Genomic DNA, 8,563 nt, shown 5'->3' with positions numbered 1-8,563 from the left:
GTTTTGTTGACGGATGATGTGTTTTTTTGTTTGTTTTTTTAAATTAAAATGCTCATGATGACGACTGCTCTATTCTGCTGTTATACATAAATTAAAACTTACAATTTCCCTTAAAATTACCCCAATTAAACCTCTTTACTTTGTCCTCATTCTTTAACATTAGGTTTTTGTTTTCGTTCAAAGGTCATCACAAGAGAGCGCATGCAGGGAGTCCTACACGCTTGCCATGTTGACAGTTTAGGAGGTGGACATGTTGGGAGAGACAGGACACTAGCGAGAGTTGAAGAGCGTTTCTATTGGAGAGGAATGGTTGATGATGTCAAGGACTACTGCAGAACGTGTGATTACTGCCAAAGATCAAATGGGTTAGATTTTTTAGTCCAATCTATTTTTGTGTGAAATAAATGATGAGAAGAAAGTTGACGATTCATATTTATGCAAAAAATAGTTAATGGCCTGACGTTTCGACCCTAGCAGAGTCTTTCTCGAAGGCTAAATGACAACACAACAAACATGAACAGGTAACTAAGTGAAACATAAGCAGTGAAGTGGAAATACATGAATGGGGTTAGAAAGCATACATAAAAAAGCAGGGGGTAAACAATGAATAGGGGGACAAAAAAGGGGGGGGTGATTCATATTTATACTAGTTTCCCCCCCCCCTCATGCAAAGCTTCAAACATCACTAATGATCATGAAAAGGATGAGGTTTTAGGCCTTGACTTGACCCCATCAGTTCAAAGAAAATGTGTGTGACTGTACAAATCAAAAGGCGAGACCAACAACAAAATTGCTGTAGAATCAAAAAGGCATCTGTTTTTTTTTACAAGCAGCTGCAGGAGGGTGTGTTAATTGATAGTAGGAGGATTTGATATGATAAGCATAAAAACTTATCACAAAATGTTTCATTTGCTACTCGTCACCATTTGCTTCTCAAAGCACAGTGTGCACAAAATAAGCTTCCATGACTAAATTCGTTCCCTGACCTGATAACTTTGGATGACCTCTAACTGCAAATCTATGACTTTTCTTTTCCTCGTTGATTTTTGTTTTCTTTTTGCAAAATAGGAAACATAAAGATAGTCCCGGGCGCCTCCCGATTCCTCAAAAAGAAGAAGTTTGGCACACCATCGGCGTGGATTTACTCGGACCACTGTCAGAAACACAAAGAGGGAATAAGTACATAGTCGCAGCCTCTTGTCTATTCTCAAAGTGGCCGGAAGCAACCCCTCTCAAGGAAAGATCCAGTGAGGGTGTCGCCGAGTTCCTCTTTCAGTGTTTCACAAGACACGGCTGCTGCTGCATCAAGATCAGTGAGGAAGATAGCGAGTTCGTTGAGGAGGTAGGTACAGGTTTTATGGCAAAGTGGTCTACACAGGGCTCGGAAATTAACACTGGATCGCAGGCCCTATGCCATTTGATTATAGCCTCGGGCCAGTACAAAACTTATGACCCAAATCCGGCGGTCTTGTGCTTTTAAACAGTAACACCTCACTGCATTCTAAATTTTAACTGATAAATACAAATATTTTTTAATTCTGTTGAGTATTGAAGTATTACCAATAAGACAATAAGATAAATCTTCTCTTAGTGTTTGTACTAAAAACAGCTCAAATGTGATACTATTTAGATGTGTTCTTCTTATTTTGATATCAGTCTCCTAAAAGATTCTCTGGTCCAGTATAAGTTTTGAGCTACAAGACCTGCAGTCTTTGGATTTTTTCCCGATCAATTGAGCCTCGGTGTAATGCACTGGACTTAAAATAAGGTTGGCAAAGTGATCAGAGTATGGCCAGATCCCTGCAGTTCAAATCCCTGTCAGGGAAACTAAAATTGCTTCTGTTCACCAAGGAGTAAATGGGTACATGCGAGTGCCGAGATGGTTCTTGTGATTGATTTAGCAGAAAATTGCCATACCCAACAGCCACTTTCTCAAGGATATTTAGAATTTTGAATGCATGTTTGACTACTTTTTAATATTCCTCTTGAGGTAGTGGTTCTAAGACGCTAATTATTGACCCTTAGAAATAATTTTGTGTATTTTTTTCACACAGGTCAACAACGTGCTTTGTCGTCTTATTGGTGTCAGCTCCAACCTTACTTCTGTACATATCCCAGGTACTAAAATGACTGGCTTTAAGTTTAATAAGACCCTACAAGAACAACTGGTGAAGTTCATCAATGAAGAAAAACAGGACTGGGATTTGTACCTGGATGCCATACTCTTCTCTTATCGTATTTCAATGCAAGAATCAACCCAGACAACGCCATTCAACCTTATGTATGGTAGACAGGCTAGGCTTCCCCTTGAATTTACCAAGCACAGCAAAACTGACAAGGAGACCAAGGTAGAGAAACTTGACCTCAGTGAGCGTATTAATAAGATGATCAAGATCAGGAAAAGGGCTCTGGATAATACACTGAAACGGAAGAAGTGTAGCGAGCAAAACCATCTGCAGTACACCGTTGGAGCGTTAGTACTCATCAGGAATGCCAAGAAGCACACACATAGAGGCTCTATGGTGGGTTTCAACTGGAACGGACCCTTCTGCATTCACAAGGTCGTCGACGGTGGAAAGTTCCAAATCTGTAAGATTTATGATTGCGCCGAGGTTCTCGACGATCTCTACGATCTTGACAACTTAAAGTTGTACCACCAGAGAGATGGGGTTGGTTTCGATGACCAAATTATTGAGGATGCCTCCGATACCTCAGTTGAGGTGTCAACTACACCCCAAACATCGATTGAGGTACTACCTCAAACGGTCACCAATATAACAGAAGAAACCCTCGCATCTATTGAGGTATCAACCTGTAACTCAAGTCAAACTCATCAGAATATGGTAGCAGCACTCGACGAACCTCAAACAGCCTACGTACCCTCTACAGATACCGAGGTGTTGATTGTAACCTCAACTCAAATGGAGGCACTTATTGACATGTCTGAGGAGCATCCAGCATGTAGTGAGGCACCATCCTCGACATCTGTTGGGGTGTCTGCTTTAAACCAAACCTCAGTGCCGGAATCTATTGAGGTATCTATGCCGTCCCACCCGGAGGACACTATCACATTGGAGGACACAGTGGACATTGTTATCAACACGTTGGTTGAAATGTCAGGCTAAATGAAACTGATAAAAGTGGTTTTTATACTAAAAATGTATTTTTTTAAACTGACCGACGCATTATTCTTCGCTTCTTCGTTACAACCAACAGTGGTGGACACTGTCCAAAAGTTTGACAGATTAAAATCCCATTAGAAAACAAAAATGTTAAACCCTTGTCTACAATTACAACCTGTAGACATTTATTCTATGATTTGAATTTAAACTGAATTCGACTTTCTGGTGATTCTTTTCTGACCCACCCCCAACTTCGAAAAATTGACTAATCTGAATGGAGGCACTTATTGACATAACAACAAATTTGGCAGTTCTTGTACTCTCAATTGGGGACTTTTGGGATGCTAAGTGGCAGCAGACTTAGCGGGTAAATCCCTTGTTCTTGGTAATGTGCGCAAACTCAGACTATGTAACAATGTCTGCTGCCACCTAGCGTTTCAAAGTCTCCCATTGAAAGGGATATTGGGACAGCTGACTTTCTAAAATTTAACTCAACATACCAATCCAAGACCTCCACACTTTATCCATAACAAATAATTTACCAAAGTTCAGACAGATAAAAACTACAAATGACCAAACCAGTAGACAATGTTGATTGTATCTACACAATGTAGTTTACATTAATTTTATGCACACAATGGAAAATTTAAACTAAACAGAGGAATTTAAACAGTCTTCATCCACCAAAACTAACTGTAGTTAAAAACAATTGTTTCTTTATAGTCATCTGCAGTATGTTCACTTTAAGTGATGAAATTAAATAAAATATAAACAATACTTATTTGTACATGTAAATACCCAGGGCAGTTTAGGCAGTCCTATTGGTTTGAAAGGTGGTCACATGACCATGTTGACCTGGTATTAAACAGCTGATAAAGACAAAGCTGAAGCTGTTTACGACCAGTTGGAATGCGCATTTGGCACTCGAAGCCCTACGTGTGATGGAGGGAAAGCTTATGTGAGTGCCAACCCGTAATGCAGTCAATACATGATACAGTACTCAATTAAACAAAATTACTAACTTATTACTTATTCCAACATTATTACGTTTTTTACCAAAAAGTTATACATGAATGGGAATAAATCAGTGGTGACTCGGGTCTAAAAGGCACTGAACGTTTGGTAATTGTCAAAGACCAGTATTCTCACTTGGTGTATTCCAACACATGCAAAAAATGACAAGCCTGTGAAAATGTTGACTCAATTGGTCATTGAAGTTGCAAAATAATAATAAAACAAAAAGAAAAACACCTTGTCGACATAATAGTGTGTCTTCAGATAGGAATACCGGCATCTGGCCAGAAGTCTTCTATTATTTTAGTGAGAAATTACCTCTTTCTCAAAAAATTATGTTACTTCAGAGGGAGTCATTTCTCACAATGTTTTATACTATCAACAGCTCTCCATTGCTCAATACCAAGTACGGTTTTATGCAAATATATATTTTGAGTAATTACCAATAGTGTCCAGTGCCTTTAAATGGTCATCCAAGACCTTGTAGGGTTGTTACCATGCGATAATAGACAACAGCTTTAGCTCAGTCCTTTATCACATAGCGACGATGCTGCTGTTTACGACTTTGTCATCACTTTTATAATCAAACTGAAATCAACAACTTTCTATATACAATACATGTATGCACAGTATTATCCCTATCTGCCAAACCATGAATTGTACAGTTTCTTATTGAGGCATACTACTTACAGTGTATACCAGCCTTACAAAGTTACTTTAAACCATTAGATACCATACATTGTGGTTAAATCACCACCATCCGCCCATCTTGTTTCAATTTCAATTTTCCCATTTCAAATGTCCGACAAAATAACACTTTCTGGGGGATTGGTTTTGTTAAAAACTTTATAATTATTGAGCATTCAGAGTGCAAGTTATTATTAATTATTTTGAATTACCAATCCTATACGCTGCCTTTGTCAAACTGATTGAATATCCACACTTTATAGAGACCCAGTCGTGGACAATGTACATTACATACTATTTATAGCTGGTAATCTATTTCTGCTCCACAAAACATTAATGTGCTTCAAAATTTTGTTTTACTCAACAGCTTCATCAAATTCAGACCCATTTCAAACTTGTGACAACTTATCAAATTAAAACATGTATTATTGCATTATGCAAACCTGCCAACATGAATATTTAAAAAATACATTAAAAATGTAATCAATTCAAATAATTAAAACCTAGCAGAAGATATTAACGACATTAGACATGTACCAGCTGACAATATTTTACATCAAATGCCCGGGCAAACTTGTTTTTTCTCTACACAGAAATAGTTCCTTTACAAAAGACAAAGAAATTGCATTTGATTGAATCAATATTGTGATTTCTTCTTGAACAGTAGAATTTTCTTTATGTGCAATACAATTTTACGTCACAACTAAAAAAAACACTACCCCTTCAACCCACCCCTCCAAAAAAAAAAAAAAAACAGAAACCCATAACATAATAACACTGGTTAAAATTAAAAGACAAAATATAAAATATGGTTCACTAAGACCCAGTAACTGGGGCATTGTACTCCTTTTCCCCCAAATTTGTGACATATGTCGAAAAAGGAGTGTAGAGCCCCAGTTATTTGGTCTAGTTTATAGAAAACTACCAGTACTATTAAAGGTATTATACAGGATTGGTAAAGCTGAAGAAATAGTCGCAGACAGTACTCATGTTTTGTGTGATCAAAACCATACACAAAATAACAAACCTGTACAAATTTGGGCTTAACGCAGTGTTGTGAGTCAGGCGAGAGAGAGAAAAGAAAAAAAGAAAAACTATGACCATTGTCATCTGTAAACACATTGTCCTTATTTTTGGTAGAACTAAAATTAGCTTATATTGCTGGTTTTTGGGGGGTTTCCAGGTTAGGTTTTCTCAAAAAATCATAAGCTTTCAGACTAAAATCAAACACGAAGATCTTTCATCCGAACTGATCCTCTATAATACCTTTCAATACAAGATTTTGAAAAGGTAAAATAATTAATTGGTATGACAAAGAATCTAGGAATGAATGTACGTCTTCAATAGAATGTTAAACCTCTATGGATGAGCAAGGCAATACATTACAATGTTCCAGAACACCAAGTAGTTAATCTAAAAAACTGACCATTTAGCAGGCCACAATTTTTTTTCTAATTTTGCAGGATATTCATAATCTGCACTTATTTGGGCCTGCGGATACAAAATCAGCTACTTTCTGAAATGGATTTCAGGGGAGTTGGGACCTTATGGTTAACAGAGACTCATTGATGACAAAGAAACTAATTGAGGACTAGTTTTGAAATGATGGCATTGCCACCTTTTAGTAACCCCTGGAGTTATAGATTTCAAGGAGCTTCTGTGAACAGTATCCCCATTGCTAGAGAAGTAGATCATAAAGCATTATTTCTTCACGCCTGAATAAAATAGCAGCTATTTATTTTCAATAGCAAAACATACAAATGTCTGAATTCAGAAAAAAGATGTGGACTATCTTATCCCTGGGTTCACCATTTAGAGAACATACTGGCCACATGCAGCTTACACCAAACTCCCTATAACAGCTGCATGGTTTCACCTCATTCCATTCAAGCAAGGGACACTATTGGTAGTTGTCAAAGACCAGTCTTCTCACATTGTGTATCTCAACATATGCATAAAATAACCAACCTGTGAAAATTTAAGCTCAATTGGTCTTCGAAGTTGCAAGATATTAATGAAAGAAAAAACACCCTTGTCACACGAAGGTGTGTGCATTTAGATGGTTGATTTCGAGACCTCAAATTCTAAACCTGAGGTCTCAAAATCAAATTCGTGGAAAATTACTCATTTCTCGAAAACTATGGCACTTCAGAGGGAGCAACTTCTCACAATGTTTTATACCATCAACCTCTCCCCATTACTCGTCACCAAGTAAGGTTCTATGCTAATAATTATTTTGAGTAATTACCAATAGTGTCCACTGCCTTTAAGTGCACATAAAGAGGTCAAAGTAAAGGTCATGTCTGGATATACAATTTTCCAATATATGATAACACAGTATAAAAATTTCAACAACAAAAACTAAATTTTTTGTTTCATGTTATTTCTGTGGAAACTTTTACTAACAAAATTTGATTAAAGAAAGGATCAGTATTATAATGTCTGGGCGTTTTGTGGCGATCATACAGAAATTAATGATATCTTAAGGGTTAAGGAGCATGCAGTTTTCCATTGTTTGTCACAGACTCAGTTCTTTGTCATCCTTGGATGGTATAGAGTTGCATTGAATTACTAGCTGGTAATAGTTCTTTGTTTCAAATACAATTGGATTCTGGATGAGTACATTCATTCATATTCTCTTGTTTTTAACAGACATACCATACAACCAATCTATGAAGATATTATGAAATTTTTTGTTAAGACAACCATTTTTGTTTAATGTTTCGTCGGGGCTATTGTGAATAAGTACAATGTACCGTCTGCTTGTTTTGATTGCTGCAATCAAAATAAGCAAATTGGATTTGCTTCAAACATTATTTTTCTCAAGAACTTCAAATGTATTTGAGTCTTTATAGACGAAAATACTTTTACGGTACTGGTGTTAACTTTGTAATCCAAATAACATTGAGAAATTAAGGTTAAGGTCATAGATTGTTTTTTTTTGTCAACATAATGGTTTTAAATTAAAATGACACAAACTTTTGACCTTTCCTGACTAGAACTCTTTCCCCCTCCAAATCAGAACATCTTTCTTCCCACCAAGACCTTGGCCTAATTTCATAGAGCTGCTTAAGCACAAGCATTAGCTAAACACACAACAATTTTGCTTAGCAGAATAAGGTCACTAACCAAAATTCCCCAAAGACAGGTTTCCTGCAAAATTTTGCTCAGTAGGACCGTTTAACGTTTTAAGCATTATTGTCTGCTTAAGCAGGTCTATGAACTTAGGCTAAGACTCAAACAGCCATTGTCCTTTTCCCATCTCTAACCCCACCATACAAAAGAAAAAGACCCCCCCAAAAAAAAAAAGCAACAGACAAACAAACAAACAAACAAACAAACAAACAAACAAACAAACAAACAAACAAACAAACAAACAAACAAAAACAAAATCACACCTTTACAATTTAAACAGAAATTCACAAAAATAGACAAAAAAGCTTCACTGACAATAAAACAAAAACAAACTAAAATCACAAAGCACAGATACAAGTACATATTCCTCTAAAAATAACACTGAACCTAAAGAAAACATACCCTTTTGGTAAAAAAATAAAATAAAATAAAAAGACCATTAATTTACTACATAAAGCTGTTATGCTTCACAATGCTTAGGCTGTGCCGTGTACAATTTGCAGTGTCAGAGAGAAACATCATGGTAACCCATTTCTGCTTTGCAATACTAATTGATGCATTTTATAAATTTGTGCTAAACAGCTTTACAAAATTGGGCCTAGCCA

This window comes from Asterias rubens, chromosome 1 (assembly GCF_902459465.1).
Source record: "Asterias rubens chromosome 1, eAstRub1.3, whole genome shotgun sequence".
NCBI classification, from domain to species: domain Eukaryota; kingdom Metazoa; phylum Echinodermata; class Asteroidea; order Forcipulatida; family Asteriidae; genus Asterias; species Asterias rubens.
The sequence above is the reverse complement of the archived record's forward strand: the minus strand, read 5'-3'. Positions refer to the sequence as shown.